Raw genomic sequence first — 17641 nt, 5'->3', positions numbered from 1 at the left:
AACCTTATAGATTAAAAGAAACATATGTTCTTAAATTGTGTCCTCTCCCATAACTGCAATAAGCATTTTATACTTATATGCCAATCTCGTACGAAGGACGGGTTCTCTGCTAGTATATTGTATTATATAATACCAACTTACAGAATCAAATCTTATCCTATAGATATTATTGTAGACGTTGTTAACAACTTCAATGTGACCTTCCAAACGGCAATATTGACCACAGTTGTAAAGTTTCGGGTAATGGCGGTTCACAGGTTGCAGAAGGGTGGCAGAAGACAGCACTAGAGGAGATGCGCGAGGCCGCGATGGAGGAAGCACGATTGGCGCTGGAGAGTGGCGAGGTGGATCGAGACGGTTTTCCGCTCATCACCGTCGTCGCAGATGCCAGCTGGGCAAAACGGTCCTACAAATCCTCAAACTAAAACTCAGCTTCAGGAGTTGTAAGTGTTTGCTGTTTGTAGTTCAGTCGGGAAATAGCAGGTTGAGGAAATTGTATGGCAAATATGTGGTATTGGCAACTGTTTTATATTCAGGGTGTCCAGCTTCTACTAGGACACACTCTGGGAAATGTTTCCATCATTATAAAGAGCCCAACAATCTCGAAACATTTTCTAAAATCACATCATTAGCCAGATATCCGCCATATAGTATTTTTTACATAAACCTTTTTATTTTTCAATTTTTTTAACCGGTCTTTATGAAACCTCGTATTTTATTACCATACAGTAAAAGATTTTTATATTTGAGAAAAAAATTAATTTGGTAAATTGGAAATTTCAGTAGATTCTGAATTTTAAATACTAAATAAAATTCTTTTTGACAATTGATAATTGTTACAAAAATAAAGTTGTCGGCCATATTGGAAAAGCTATACATGTTTCAATGATAAACTGAATAAAAAAATAATAATAACAACTTTGGCAGATATTTTTAATGTTATTCACGGCTGAAGTATATTATCACGACTGTATTTATTTCAATGATTTGCCCTTGTTGTAAGCTGCTATCCTGGGATACAGAACTCGAAAAGTCCTTTACATAGGAGTGAAAAATAAATATTGCACAGCATGTGCGAGATTCGAAAGTAAAGGAGAAGAGATATCAAGCCATGCCTGCTACAGAAATTGGAGTGACTCATCGAGCAGCATGGAGGCCGCTATTATCGTTGAAGGATTCAGGCAGAGCGAATCTATGTACGGCATCAAGTATGCTAGACTAATTGCTGATGGAGACAGTAGTGTTTACAAACAGTTACTGGAAGAGAGACCCTACGAAAACCTGACTATAGAAAAAATAGAATGTACCAATCATTTACTAAGAAATTACTGTAACAAAATCAAAGACATTTCTAAAGACACATCAAAATACACAAACGAGAAGGGAGAGATGTTATCCACACTAGACATGAGAAAAAAGATTGCAGGGGCTGGGAAAAAGTTTAGGTCGGCGGTTACGAAGGCTGTGGAGTATAGGAAAAACCAAAACAAACCAATCAACATCCAATCTGTAGAACTAAAGAAAGATCTTCTGAATGGCCCAAGTCACATTTTTGGAGAACACCTTCATTGCTCCGACAGAAATTACTTTTGTAATGGTAAAAAACTTGAAGAAGAGAATCTCATTCCAACATTGAAGAAAATGGGTCTTTACAGCAAAATCATGACAGCTGTTAGCTCCCTGGTAGACAATGCCAAAAGTTTGCTGGTAAATGTAAACAGTAACTATGCCGAACACTTCAACTCGTTAGTGGCAAAATTCATTGGTGGAAAACGAGTGAACTACACCATAGATTAAACATACTCCCTTAGTAGATTCTCCGCGGGATAGGGGTCGGTATGTTCGAGCGCTTGTACGGCGAAGTTGCGTGCTGCCCACGTAGTTCAGTACGGTCAGGCTAGGAGCGCTAGAGGTCTCGCCGTACAGCCACACACACAAACACACTCTTACCGCGTTATAGCTCTCACACGCGCGTCCACAAGCCCCGCACGCCCCGCCGCGCGCCATCACTGAGCACCAGCGAGCAAGGAATACCACCTTGGCACATAGGCCTACACACGACCACGACACTCACACCCAGCTTGATTCCATACAGCGTGATTTGTACGTGCAGAGCCTCGGCTAACTGTATTTCAGTATTTGTAACACCAGTGTTTTATTGCGATTGTTCTAGTTTAGTTAATGTGATGTTTATAATTAAATTAATTGTTCTTTTATTTGAATAGCCATCTATTGTATTTGTTACTTGTGAGTATTTTTAACCGACTTCCCCACTACCAACAAAAGAATGAGGTTCTCAATTCGTTAGTGCCAATGTATTTTTTTCTATAGATGTTCATCAATTTCTCTGGGATTTTTATACCGATCAGCGTGGTTCCACTCTCAAAATAACCATGGTTTCCCTTTGGTACCATATATAACATTATGTTTAAGTGTAGGCCTAAATATTGGTTCCAGTGAAAAAATTCTGAAAACCTTTATAAAATATTTATTTTGTTAATATTTTTACAGAGAAAGCAATAAATAATAATAATATTCTTACAACTGTTAGTTGAAACGATGAAGGTACAGAGACAGATCTTCATGAAAAAGTTGCTTAATATATTTCATGCCATGGAGCCTAAATAACTGACTTTGAGTTTACTAGGCGTTTTGTTTTGGTTACTATGAAAAAGGTATTTCAACATTTGACCTGCATTTTGTATAACTCCGTTTTGAGTATTGAAATTGTATTCTGTTATCAACACCATAAAACAAACATCATAACAATAAAATTATAGTATATCATTGGAAACATTATTCCAATCGAACAATACACTTTTTTCCTATTGATTTTAAGACATAAAACTTTTAGGCTACGTCGGTTTACAAAAAAACATGTTTGGCTGCAAAAGGTAGGTAATAAGGTATAGTGTGGTAAAAAATAGAGTTCCTACCACGGACCGAAATGCTTTTGCAGCTCTCGATAGATTTAATTTCTGGCAATCCCAATTCATCACCTGGTTTACCAAATTTTTATAACCAGGAATTATGTAACCTGAACAGGTGACTCAAGCAGTTTTAAAATAATAACTGTTCAGTAACTTTCTTTATCGGTCCAAACAATTGTGCTTTTAAAAACCCTTTAAGTAATAAATCTGTTACAAATTAGAATTAAGTCACTAATAAGATGAAATAATTTATCTTTGTAAAAAAACAACCGATTTCAAACCCTCTAAAATGATAAAAACAATAAAATCATAACAGGATAGGTAACATAAATATATAACAAACATAAGCACTGTTTTTTATACCAAGGAAGTATTTACTTGTATTTTATATTTACTTCTGAATGAATGCAATATGCAACTATGACACACTAATTGTATATATGAATAAGAAACAAATTATGTTGATATTATGTTAGGGAAAAGAGGCTAGGTCAATATTAAAACGTTACTTATCCAAATTAAAAATATTTAAATGCATTATCATTGTTTAAAAGATACTAGTTAATATCACTATAGGATTATAATTTATTATCTTATAAAAAAAAAAACTTTAAAAAGGTATCTGCCAATGATGGGTTACAATAATAAAATAACTCCAAACGCCTCACAATAATAAATTCCTTAACTAACAGTTGTAAACTTCTAAACATGTATCTTTGTAAAAAAAATCAACCTACTTTAAACACTAGTTATAGATAACCGCCTGCAATGTGGACATCCTCTTTAAATGTTCAGTATGTTGTGTCAAACGTCATCATAGACTTCAAATACGTGAACTTGAACATTACAAAAGTTTACTTTGAAAGATTTATTTAATTATTTTTAGAGTGTTTAAAGTAGGTTGATTTTTTTTACAAAGATACATTTTTAGAAGTTTACAACTGTTAGTTAAGGACTTTATTATTGTGATGTATATAGGCCTATACAAAATTCTTAGGTTTTCTATTCTTAGTTATACGAGTCGGTTCGGCTCTTTTAACAGACCAATTTTCATAATCTTGGTCTAAAATTCAAGGTATGCACGCACAGATTTGCCATCAAGCATCGGCATTCGTTTATCTAGCGTCTAATTCAAGTTATGCACAAACGAAACTTCCTCCATGTACATTTCTTTTAGGAGTTAAATTTGGTATTTCTTATCCGATTTTCTTCTCCTCCATGCAGGATCTCAAGACAGTCCGGACTCTCAGTGGTTAGGAAATAGTGCTCAAAAAGCGATTGTGAACTGTGATGAAGCGTGCACGGAATCAGGGAGGTTAGTTATCCTAGTCTACGCCACAAATAGGTTATACAATAACCATGTAATCAATACCCTGCAGCCCAACATGTTAAAACATTCTTGAAACTATTTCCGAACATATGCGAATTTCCCATATAGGGAATAAGCTATTACCGTAGTACTCATGGTAAAACCAGCGAACACAGAATAAAAATAGAAGGGCCATGCGCTATATACAACCATTACTAGGATTGTCGCCAGTCCGCCATCTTTGGGGCGGCATCAGGTTGAAAGTAGCGCTTAGAAACGGAGAATTTTGTAGTGCGCGCTTTTCATTAACACCGCTGTTTGACATACTTAGAGTCAAGATAAAAATTTGAAACTCAGCACAATTAAATTATATTAATTGTCGATGCTAATGGTGTAATTAAAAGTATTAATTCTAACCTCAATGCAATCTTAATACCTCATTGAAGTTGACTGTTTGCAGTAATTTTTAAATCGTGACATGAAAAAGTTACTCAGTGAGGAAGTTTTTTATTTTTTGGTCAGGAAAGTTTCGTCTGTGGGAAAGTTTGAGAGCATGAGTTAAACCTTAACATATGTTTTTGGGGGAATTTTATGATTTTTTGTAATCGAAATAAATTAAGTTGAAGAGGGAGTAATATCCGTCCTGCGGTGCGGCGAGGACCAGGCGCTGAGGGCTGCCACTGCAACCAGGTTCTTGCAAAAATAAATACAAACTAAACATACGTAAATAAAATACAATTTATAATAATAAACATAATCTAAATAAACATAAATTTCCATGTGATACAGGCATGTGAATCGTAAATGGAGTATTGCATCTTCATGCATAAAAATGAGATCATGGAAATACAAAGTTTGGTCGTTACCGACGTGTATTTATTTTTAAATAATGGTTTATTACTGTATTGCATAGCTTATTTTAGAAGCTTGAAAAATATTTTAGCTTTATACACAAACTTACAGCCTTACTATTCAACCGATTAAAACCTCTCTTCTTTTAGTTTTGAGATTTGAATGGCGGTGCAATCTTACAGTAAAGTATCTTTTACAAACAGATTTTATTAAAAGAAGTATAATATAGCTATGCTCAGATTCCATTTCAGAACAGTGCTCTCCTTTTTTGAGGCATTTGCAAGACGTACAATATAAAGTAAAACATAAAACAAGCAGGGTGTGTGCGACTATGGCAACGAATGCGGTACGGTGTGCGCGCACCACTACAGTGACTTGACGGCAGCGGACGCCATCTTGGTGGCGGCAGCGGTGTAAAAGTGGCGACAGCTTTCGTTTCGAGTGGCCCTTCTATTTTTATTCTGTGTTCGCTGGGTAAAACCTGGACCCGGGGCCGATTTAATTATTTTGCTTTGAGGTCCCTAGAGGCCGAAAAACACCATCCATTGAAATTCATCGCGCAAATCGCGTATATATATATATGTACGTTAGCGCGATAACTCGAGCAAAAATGGTCCGATTTTTATGAAATTTAGTACAATATTTCTATGTAAAAAAACGTTATAAACTAAAGAAAACAGTGAGTGTAAATGCACGTGTTAACAATGGCAGTGTCTGGCGGTAGCTTCCGATGCAACGTCACATGGTGGCGGGGTTGGAAGGGCAGCATCAGGCGGCACGCGTTCACTTCAAAGGACTGGGCTAACCCAAGGTCACACTATAGTGTACGCACCCACGCACCACCGTCACCGCGGACCAGGTGAAGAATACTATTCCTAATTCGATTATTTTTTTACATTTAGTTTTGCATTGCAGTTGTTATTTTTTATTATTTCAATTTAAAAATTGACTAACAACTTATTTTATTAACACTCTAAGCATTGCCTTACAATATTATATTACAAAACCGTACACCTACTTTAAACCGAACCTGCTTGAGGCTGTTTAATTGCGCGGACTGCAGGAGGGACTTGATGAAGCCACTATGGACTTCTGACACTAGCGGAGTTCAGTTTTGATGCCGTTTTAAAGAAAAGCATCCATGTTTTTAGCTCAGAAATCTCAACTCGGGCTAGTAGCTATGTTGCGCCATTGAACAGCGCCACGAGAAGTGCTTGTAGACGTTTTAAGTCCTCTAAAATAACTCACTTAACTTTTGAAATATTTTTCATCTGAAGATTGTTCCTTACTCCTTAGATTAAAATTTATGACTCTAGCTTTTTTAATTTTCTTCAAAAAATGTATTTGTATGTGTAAAATGCGTTAGAAATACGCTTATATAGAAGTATTTATTTACCAGTTACTTCCCACTTAAAATTCTACTACAGTAGTAAAGAAAATTAAAAAAAAATCAAGGCTACAGATATAAGAAAGGAATACATTAACATAAATATATTTTTAATTGGTTAAGTACCAAGCTGACATTAACGGAGAGCCAAAGCCATTGCATTAACGTGCGGCGGACAGGCAGAGCGCACGCCCTAGATTTGGCGCTGCAAAGCGACGTATTTTCCGGATGCATCCAATTTGGATGAAATGTTACACCAACTGTTACAAACACCAATACTGTATTTCATCCTTAACAAGGATCTAGTAGCAAAAATTAAAAGAAGCCTGCAGGCTATGTCCGAGGATCTGCGTCAGCCCGGTGGTAAATATGGTGAAAAGTGGGAAAAAGTTATGAAACTAACAAACAAGTAAATGTCAATCAATCAACCAAATCAATTCATGTTGACAGTAATTTAGAAATCTTTTGGATTAGTAAAACAGTAAACAGTAAAACGTCATCAAACACACGAATACTAAACAGAACCAGTGTGGATTATAAAAAGCACACAAACGTGTATACTGTATATGTTAAGTCTATCTATATAATACACTCGCAGTGATTTACCTTGAGTTTTGTTTATAGTTATCGCAGATGAGACGTGCAGGAAACTGTAAACGTTTGAATTCAGAGAGAATATTGGTAGGGATCGTTAGAGTATGTCATTTGGATTAAATAAACTAACATACTACAGTATACTCCCGACTATCCGCGGGATTGACTGGCGAGAAAACTGAGGATAGCCTAATCTAATTTCGTGGATAAGCCGCAAATTTGCTGGTAATGGCTAAACAAAGGTCGAAGGCACTAAAAAACAACACACAAGTGCTTTAAATAAGTTCATTATACAATGCACTCTACGAAAACTTAATAAATGTCATCAATGGTATTGACGGAATTTAATGTACGAAAAATTATACTTACATTTTTTACTTTAATTGTAATGCAAATTGCTTAAATGTAAACAATTCGTTTTTAATTGTTGGTTATGTTATATATGGTTATGTTAGGATGCATGATATAAATATTGCTGTGATTAGGTTGTTTGGGTGTAAGTAGATTAAGTAACCTAAAATGCTTTACGATGATTAATGTTATTAAAATATAGTATTACAATGTTATTATGTAAACATTAGAGTTAAGTGATTAAATACAAAACGTCAAATTAAATACATTGATGAGTTAACATTTCATAATTATTTCCTTTGGATCCTTAAATTTAAATTGTTTATAAATACTTACCTAATGTTTCGCAATTACTTTCTAATACAAATAATAATTAATTGTATTTCCAGTTCATAAAGCGTTTCAAAATTAAATTCTCAAATCACAGACATTACTTCATTTATTTTAAACAAAACTTCGCGAAGTTTTTTGCCAGTAACAGTCGTACACTACTCTCGAATACGGATTTTTGAGTGTCCATGAGGATTTCATCTCCACCCGACAAAATTAAAAGAAAAACATGTAATTTGGGAAAAATATGAATTATGGGATTTCAATTAGGAAATAAGGGTTTATTTTTTATTATTTATTTTAAAATGATTCGTTGGTAATGACTAATGAATGAATGATCGGTTATTTATAGTAGGCCTACACTATACGCCTTTTACTCCATGACTATGAGCTTCTTTTGTACTTCGTATAAAATAACAGAAAAACTATATTCGCGTATGATTGTAAAATGTAAGGGATTAGCATAGTGCTTCGCTGTGCTGGCTGATTAGCTGTACGGCAACAACGGCGCCGGCCGTGTGTTGGGCTCTGGCTTGGGCCATTCTCGCAGACGAATGCTGTCGTTGCGTTGTTCCTCTCATCGCCACGAGGTTGCGCCATTGCACTGATGCCGCCTAGAGCGCTAGTACTAGAAATCCCGGATAGATCGCACTGAAGTTTGTCCCGTTTTAGCCGTCCTCACCTTATAACATGCCGGCGGGGAATCTACTAAGGGAGTATGTTTAATCTATGACTACACTAAGAAGGGATCTTACCAGGCTCGTTGCGCTGCAGCAGTTGTTAGTCGGACAACACTAACACGCCACACTACAAACTTCACAAATGTTTGTATAAGAACAGCCCGGGCAAATTCGCCAAGACTTTTGAACAAAGGAGAAAAGCTAAAATTGTCAAAGCTGCAATAAAACGACGATCAGCTACAAAGAGTAAAAGGCAACAAACAACAAAACCAACAAACGATCCACACTACGGGCGACACGCCCAAAGACCCGATATTGACGAACAGGAATTTCAATCCCGGAAAATCGAGTTCCTAAGTAGTTTTAATAAAACTGATGAGGAAATCGTTCAAATCGAAACGGCGACTAGGTTGCAGCACGAATCCACCTTGTGGAGAGAGGAGAGGCGAAAACTGCTCACTGCCTCCAACTTTGCAGCGGTTTGTAAGAGACTGCCACACACTAAATGTGACAAACTTGTTACCAAACTATTATATAGTGACGAGGTGGATTCCGCTAGCTTACAGTATGGAAGGGAAAATGAAGCAGCGGCCCGAGAAGAACTGCAGTCTTCTGGTCTTCAGATCCAAGAATGTGGCCTCTTCATCGACCGAGAACTTCCCTTTTTGGCAGCTTCACCTGATGGGCTTTTGGGTGATGATGGAATAATTGAAATAAAATGTCCATCAGCAGCAGCAGATATGACTCCAGATGAAGCTATCAAGCAAAAAAAAGGGGTTTTTGCAAACTTTTGGAAAGAAGACCAAACTTCTGGCAAAAGAGAAATAAATGTAAACCATGACTACTACTTCCAAATGCAAGGACAACCACACGTCACAAGACGAAGCTATTGTAATTTTATTGTTTGGACGCCTAAGGGGATGAAAATCGAAAAAATAGAAAGAGACGATAGTTTCTGGTCATTGAAAATGGTTGATAAATTGACACAGTTTTACATGAACTGCATTTTACCTGAACTTATTGACCCGAGGAAGACAAGAAGTATGCCTATCAGAAATCCGTACTACATTTTGGCCGCTATTGAGAAAAGGGAAGAAAAATTGAAAAACAGGGGAAATAAACGAGCAAACAAGTAATGTTTGTCATTTTTGAATATGTACCTCCACTGTGGGATATATGTACGTAGTAATGCGGACGGATCATCACTCGGACGTTACATGACACTAAGAACATACAAAACGAAAATAGTATTAGATTTTCCCGCTAAAGGTTAATTGCAATATTAATATTTGTTATACAAATGTGTTATATTTAGGTTTTTTGTATTTACAAATGTTAGTTAAGCCCACTAATTTTTTTCTTGCTATTGTGGTTCATTTTATGATATATTTCTGAAGTCTATGTAAAGGCTTGTTTGTGTTTACAAACAATTTTTTTGTACACTTTAATATATAAGTTTGTTTGTGTTTACAATATTCTGTTCATCCATTTTCTTATTCTATTAATATTATGAAAAAATTATGTAATATAGTTCTCAAGTATAAGGTCCTTTTGTGTGTATACGACACATTTTTTTATATACTGTGCTAATATATATAATTTTGTTTGTGTTCACAATGTAATGTTATTGCATTTTCTTATTATGTAAATATAAATTATGCAACCTAAACGCTTTATTGTCCAAACAACATGTCATAATGTAATATATTTGTTCGTTTGTGTTTATAATAATGTTTTATTGCATTTCCATCCTGGTAATATTCGGATACATTTCGTGGGAAAACATTTCTGATGTAACCTATACACTATTCTAAAACATGTTTTGCCTTAAAGTATTAGGCCTATATCATATAATTAAGTTTATACATAGGCCTGATTAAAGTTGTTTTTTACAGAACTGTATTGCTGAAATTTTTAATTAATCCCGATTTTTACACTTTTTAAAAAAACATTGTGTTTTACCTCGCATGTTAGTTCGTTTTTATTTGGATACTACTGTGGTGGAAATTAGCATCGCAAGGTAAAAAAATAGATTTTTTCCAGTAACCTTTAACTGTTTTAGAATGTTACTTCAAGGAAAAACACGTGCGTGGTTGCAGGATTAAATGAAGACAGAAAAAGATGTAATGTAGGCCTAGTGTGTGGACGCAGGGCATGGAGGACAGTGGCACTAGCTAGCAGAGCTCAGTAGACGAGTGTGTTGTGTTGTGTGTGAGAGAGAGGGAGTGAGAAAGAGAGAGAGAGCTAGAGCCATGACGGTGGAGGGTTGGGGGGACGAGGGTTGGCCGACACGTCACTCTTGCGCTGTGCTCTGCCGCACTATTTTCTATATCTCTGTTGCGCGACCAATGTCTGTCTGTCTGTTCGATTCTAAAACGAGAAGGGGTGTGGATGCCTCTTAAAGTATTACATCAGTGGTTATACCAATTAATTAGTTTTTTTTTTTTTTTTTTTTTTGTGATTAAACTATATTCTCCTTTCCTAAGTCCCTACCATTATGTCTGAACCCATCTGTCTTCTCTTCAAAAAAACATACCTTATTAAAACAGTACTGGGGGACCGAACCTTGCTAGCTTGTAGTTAATTATTTGGTTTTAAAATAGCTAAAATAAAACAATATTGTAACAAACAGTTTAAATTTCTCTACAAAAAACATTTTTATTACAAACATAGACAGACATTTGATCGCTGAAATAATAACAACTCTGTAATATAAAAGCATGCAATTAAACAAAAACAAGATACATTTTTATTATCTTACTTAAGTTGAAGTGCTACTTGCACAGAATTTTCTCCCCTCTAGTCATTGAAACCCGATGTTGGACTTTTACTCTCACTAAAGACAGAATAAAAATATGATATTAAAATCATATTAGTTTCAAAATAGCTTAAGTGACAACCATTTTTCGCCTTTTAGCGAATTTCCTATATAGGGAATACGATATTGCCGTAGTACTCATGGTAAGACCTGGACCCGGGACCGATTTTTTTTTTCGTTTTGAGGTCCCTAGAGGCCAAAAACACCATCCGTTCAAATTCATATCTATAAGTATAAAAGAGGATGTTTGTATATATATATATATATTTGTTTGTTTGGCAGTGATAAACTCAGACACCGCTGAACCGATTGCCACGAAACTTGGTACATACGTGTAGAATTTCATGGAATAGGTTTATACACCATCAATTTCGTGATCCGTCCAATCGGCTCCGGCCCAGTGGCTCAGGAGTTTCCCATGTTAACCTTATGAGAAATGGAATTAATGAATCTTAACAGCTGTTTCAATTAAACAAGTTGGTTCTGTTCTATGATGTTCAATACCATTAAAGTTACAAGGATTACCAACAGGGTGCAGCACTATTATTTCTTTTACATTTATGACAACAGCTAATTTGCAACCAAAAGGTGAGTGAGCGTAGCGAACGAACTTCAACCTGGAGGCGAGTTAGCGTAGCGAACGAGCTAACCTGAAGGCAAGTGAGCGTAGTGAACGAGCTAACCTGAAGGCAAGTGAGCGCAGCGAACGAGCTCCAACCTAAAGGTGAGTGAGCGTAGGGAACGAGCTCCAACCTAAAGGTGAGTGAGCGTAGCGAACGAACTTCAACCAAGACGTGATTGAGCCATGCGAACAAGATCATCTTGAAAATTAAGAAGTTAAACGGGGCAAAGCCCGCGGGTTACAGCTAGTATATATATATGTGTCCGTTAGCGCGATAACTCGAGCAAAAACTATCCGATTTTGATGAAATTTGGTACAAAGGTGTAAACTTACGTTTATTCGAACGAATTCGCGAACCAGCATGATCGGACCATGGGAACGGGGGTTTATGAGGGGTTTTATGGGGTAAAAATGGGTTTTTCCCACTTTTGACTCAAAAAACATAAAATTTTGCAATTTCTTTCCAAACTATTTTGTAGAGCTTAAAAAAAAATAATTTAGTATATTGAAGCGTTATAATGCACCTAATGGTTATGGAGAAAATTTCAAAAAATTGTAAATTTAAAATTCCCATGTTATTCTTATGGAGAATAAGTAAACTGTTGTAGTTTGCTTGTTTATTAAATTTTTTTTCCCAAATTTGGAAAATGTTTTTATTTCTTACTAACTATTAACATTTTACATAAAAAACACTTTTACCCTCCCTGCTGCAGCAAACCTAAGTATATGTTAAACTGATTCTATTTAAATAGGGAATTAAATGTGATATTTTTAAGGAGACATTTTAGTGTAAATCCAATCAGGCAAATGGAAATTCGCTTAGTCTGCAGGTTTGCTGCGGCGGGGGTATTTGATAATACTACTTCTAAAGAAAGTGAAATTCTGTCTGTTTCAAGATTGGCTACATCGCTCGAGTGTGTCTGAGCAAGAATTCCATAGCAAAATCTAAGAACTTGAGAAACTCATGTCAAGCTGATGTCTTAGTTGAAGAAGATGAGTCTTATGAAATGAACTTGATAACTTAAAAAAACTCATATATGTTTAATTTAAAGGTGAACCTTGGGCTAATTAATAGCCCATACAGCTAATGGCAACTAAAGGACCTACAGTTGATAGTGGAATCCGAACCACATTTTTCCCCTTGTAATTTACGAATTGGTCTAATTATCAGGATAGTACTGCGGATAGTCGTAGTACTCACTAGTGCGGACGTTAATCCACACCAGGGAGCATCGCATCCACAGTGCATCCCTATAAATATCCACAATTCGTGACCTCCTAGTAGCTGGATTACAGGACGACGCCACTCGTCCCGAATCTAGGATTGAACAAATCCATTCACAAAACGAAAGTGGAGCTTAGTACTTATACTGGGGAGGTTTTTGAGCCTGTTGGATATGTATTTGTGAAATGCACGTACAAAAATCATGATTTCATTGGTAAACTATACGTGATCAACAGGAATATCAGTCCTATCTTTGGACGTGATTGGATAAGGGAAGTTAAACTAGATTGGCCTGACCTTGGGAGTATTACAAGTTCTCTGATGCATGCAGATAGACTCGATAGACTGATTGAGAATTACAAGGATGTATTTGATCAAAATATTGGTGTTATTCCTGAGGTCAGAAGGTCATATACAACTACTTGAAGATGCCAAACCAGTTTACATGAAACCTTGTTTAGTGCCATATTCTTTAAGACCTAAAGTTCAAGAAGAACTGGACAGATTGGAAAAAATAAGAATCAACTCAAAGGTCAAACAAAGTGATAGGGGAACTCCAATCGTTCCAGTCGTTAAACCCAGCGGCAAGGCCGGAATCTGTGCAGATTTCAAATTGACTTTAAATAAACAAATTAAGGACATCAAATACCCAATTCCACGTATTGAGGACATTTTTGCAAAAATAAGATTTGGTGGTTTGTAAGTACTTTTGTACACTAGACATCAGTAACGCACAAAATCAGTTACACATCAAAATGGACCAAGAAAGTGCGCTACTTCAAACTATCAGTACACATAAAGGGCAGTATAAGGTAAAACCAGTCATATTCAGAATTAAAACTGCTTCAGCCCTAAGGCAAGGGTTTATGGACAAAATATTCTATGGAATTTATGGCATTCAGTGTTTTTTTAATGTCATTTGTAGCCGAGGCGCGAGAAATAAGACTACTATATGTAGCCGGGGGGAATATATGGAGGTTCTGGGATGCAATGGGGTAATGGTGGGAATTTGGGAAATCAGGAGGACAGAGTAATGCTAATAGGGTTGGAATAGCTGTGTCTGGACCAAACTTAGCTTAAGTATACTGAATCTGCTACCAATAAAATTAGGAAGATTGCTGGGGTCCAGAGGGACGGAGATCTTTACCCAGATCAGAACACTTACCTAGCCAGCTTTGATTTACACTAATTTAACTAACTATTTAACTGTAGACCTATCCTTCCAACTATGAACTGAACATGAATAATTACAAAAGTACATGTTTTGCATATGGGTGCTAATTGCTGATTCAGAGTGCTAATGGCTTGAAACGGTGAACAATTCATGCCGTATGTGACATTGGTTAATTTTTAAACTGAGAGTGGATCTTGATTATTTTCTCTCCAGAGTATCAACTGATCGTTTGGGTGAACTTTAATCTGTACTTTATAAAATTCATTAATATGTCATGTACATCAGTTTGAAGCTTGGACCAGGGAGTAATATATCATTGAGAGAGATGTTGTTACTTGTTCGACAGGATGCGTCAAAAACAATACCAAGTTTGGTTGAGCTTTGACGACTCCGTCATAAGGCAGGAAAAAATGTGGACAATTTAATGGGGGTTTGACATCACATTTTGTCATGTGGCCAGAGGTGTTGTAATCTTTCATGAAATCAGTGTATTTTTCATTAAATTTAGGTTAAGAGGAGAATTTCCTTTCAAGAGATGCCATTCTGGATTTGGCAGGGATCAAAGAATCACCTAATACCTCACTATTAGGCTTGAATGGTAGTCTTACTACATAACACCCAACTGGATCACTGGAATGAGTCTTACCAAAATGATTTACACAGTAAGAGTCATCGTCAGAAAGCTTTGAATGCTGTGGAGGTTCTTCTAGCTGCCAAAATCGCTGCAAAGAGCTGTGAAGATCGAAATCACTTATTGTTGACAAGTTGTTGGTTGGGTGGTTTTCACTGCGGCAGGGTGTTTTACCGGTACCCATGATTGTAAAACCAAATACGGTACGTACAACTTTTGGTAAATTATCACCAATGGTGTGTATCTCGCCAGTGAAAATGTTGGCAAAAAGTTCACATCCTAGAAGAATATCAATGGGTCCAGTAACATTAAATGAGGGATCTGCTAGGCTAAAAGCTTGTGAATCCAAAATCAAATCTAGTTTGTTGTTGATATAAGCATTATCGGATACAATTTTGTTAACAATTTCAAGTAGGTAAATTCAAAATACTTGACCTAAGTTCTTCGACATCGTCTCCTTCTCAACTACTTTTTAGTTTGCATTAAGGTCCGAACTCAAAGAGCTTATAACTTATAGGTCAATAAGTAATAGACTACACTTAACTTATTAGGTAATTTACCTGTTTTAGGTAGGCCTAATCAACATATGATGCAACACTGAGAACTCTTGATCAACAGGTAGGCCTAATGCAACTTGAGACCACCTGTAAAGAAAATTCTGTGAATAGCTTTTAAGGGTACCGGTACTTAGGAACATAAAGGAAATGATTTATTAAAAGCAATACAAAGTTAGCCTACATGCAATTTTGTCTGTAGCCTAAACCGTGTTTTGAAACTAAGCTCAGAGGTAGGCCTAGCCTATGTTAACTTACTTGAAGATTGACTTTTAACTCCAAAGCCTTTATTTAAATCGCAACAGGTGCGGATTGAAATATGTAAAGGTTGATTAATTTGTGAGATCACCATTATATAATATGATGGTACCGTAGGGCCTAGGCCTACTGTAAGTAATATCTTTGACTTCTGTGGGGTTGAACAAGAACGAAACAAAATTTTCTGTAACTTAGGTCCACATAACTTACTTATGATAAATAATACGTCTAGGCCTACACACAACCACCAATAATCCACAACCACAAAATTGGACTGACCAAACTGTTGACCTATCAGTGCTAGAGGAAAGATAATGCTTAAAATCCAGCTAAAAGTTACCTATGTAAAGTAGCGTTAAAATGGTTCTTTTCAGAGTTTTTGAGAATTTTAGTTGTTACTGCAAATTTACGGGCCCAGCTAAAATTACCTATGTAGCTAAAATTTAAATTACCGAACCGAGGTAAGATAATTAAAACTAAACAAGGCGATTGGCGAAAGCGTAAGTTAACTAAACATAAACAAACAACGACCTGAAAAGAGCCTGATTGATCATTGATAGAGAGAAAAAATATTGCTTCAAAATTCAAATCAAAATTGGATTTGTCTGACTGATCGCACTGAACTGAAGCCTACAAGAAGAAATAGGGGTGTTTACTCAAGGGAGTTATAGATGAGCATACGATGACGGTTGAGTTGTGGGAAAAAGTTAGGGCCCTTTCACACGAGGCCACTGGTGGCGGCCACCGGTGTCCGCCACCAGTTACCAACCGGGAAACTGCAGTGGATGATACAGGCAACTTACAAGCCACTTCACTACAGCCACTGTACAATGGCAGTTGCTGTGAGAATGCTGTCGAACAATGAACATCTCCTTCTCGCGTTGATAATAAAGAAAATAAGGCAAAGACACAGTCGTACTATACCAAATTGCCGGTTACTTTTCAATTTCGCAAATTAGATCTTCAGTATCCACTTTGTCTTATATTATTTTGTTTATTCTCTTATTCTGTTGTTTTCCTTTGTCTTTTTCTTTTTCAGCAACGTCCTCTTTATTTTTCTTCCGATCACTCATTTTTACAAACAAACAATTCAACACGAAAACACTCAACAACTACCATAGTCGTAGCAGTATGCACGTGAACTGATTCAAAATAGTAGCTGCGTGTTCATCCACGGTGGCGGCCACTGGTTGCTACGTGTGAAAGCTCCCATTTAATTCAATGCCCCGCGACGAGTTGCCGCCACTGCAGTTGCCGGCGGTTGCCGACTAGCAGTTGCGCGAGGAGACACTGCTCGGCCACTGTGTAGTGGCGGGCAACTAGAGTGGCTGCGTGTGAAAGGTCGCATTTTAGGGCCTTTTCACACACGGCCACTGGTGGCCGCCACTGGTTGCCCGCAACAGCTTTAACATTATTTTAAATGGGACCTTTCACACGCAGCCACTGTAGTTGCCCGCCACTACAGAGTGGCCGAGCAGTGTCTCCTCGCGCAACTGCTAGTCGGCAACCGCCAGCAACTGCAGTGGCAGCAACTCGTCGCGTGGCATTGAATTAAATGGGAGCTTTCACACGTAGCAACCAGTGGCCGCCACCGTGGATGAGCGCGCAGCTACTATTTTGAATCAGTTCACGTGCAGACTGCAAAGACAAACGCACTATGGTAGTTGTTAAGTGTTTTCGTGTTGACTTGTTTGTTTGTGAAAATGAGTGATCAGAAGAAAAATAAAGAGGACGTTGCTGAAAAAGAAAAAGACAAAGAAAAACAACAAAATAAGAGAATAAACAAAATAATAGAAGACAAAGTGGATACTGAAGATCTAATTTGCGAAATTGAAAAGTAACCGGCAATTTGGTATAGTACGCCTGTGTCTTTGCCTTATTTTCTTTATTATCAACGCGAGAAGAGGGAGATGTTCATTGTTCAAC

General features: G+C 36.8%; 1 protein-coding gene across 4 annotated transcripts in view; it reads right to left on the bottom strand.

Moving 5' to 3' along the window:
- The window catches only part of LOC128989947 (sialic acid synthase-like), a 123326-nt gene extending 107049 nt beyond the window's left edge, over positions 1 to 16277 (bottom strand). For 3 of the 4 annotated variants that reach the window (XM_054412126.1, XM_054412116.1, XM_054412158.1), the window contains exons 1-2: positions 16056 to 16277; positions 15464 to 15547 (exon numbers count right to left, since the gene is read on the bottom strand). The gene's annotated coding sequence lies outside the window, so the exon portion shown is untranslated. Of the gene's footprint in view, positions 1 to 13074; positions 13147 to 15463; positions 15548 to 16055 lie in introns of those variants that run through there. The other variant, XM_054412141.1, reaches the window with a different exon arrangement.
- Between the last annotated feature and the right edge of the window lie 1364 nt (positions 16278 to 17641).

The sequence above is a fragment of the Macrosteles quadrilineatus genome, unplaced genomic scaffold, assembly GCF_028750875.1.
Source record: "Macrosteles quadrilineatus isolate MER2022 unplaced genomic scaffold, UCM_ALF_1.0 Scaffold_1__1_contigs__length_201487025, whole genome shotgun sequence".
NCBI classification, from domain to species: Eukaryota; Metazoa; Arthropoda; class Insecta; order Hemiptera; family Cicadellidae; genus Macrosteles; species Macrosteles quadrilineatus.
Note: the sequence above shows the minus strand (reverse complement) of the source record. Positions and strands in the feature narration are given on the sequence as shown.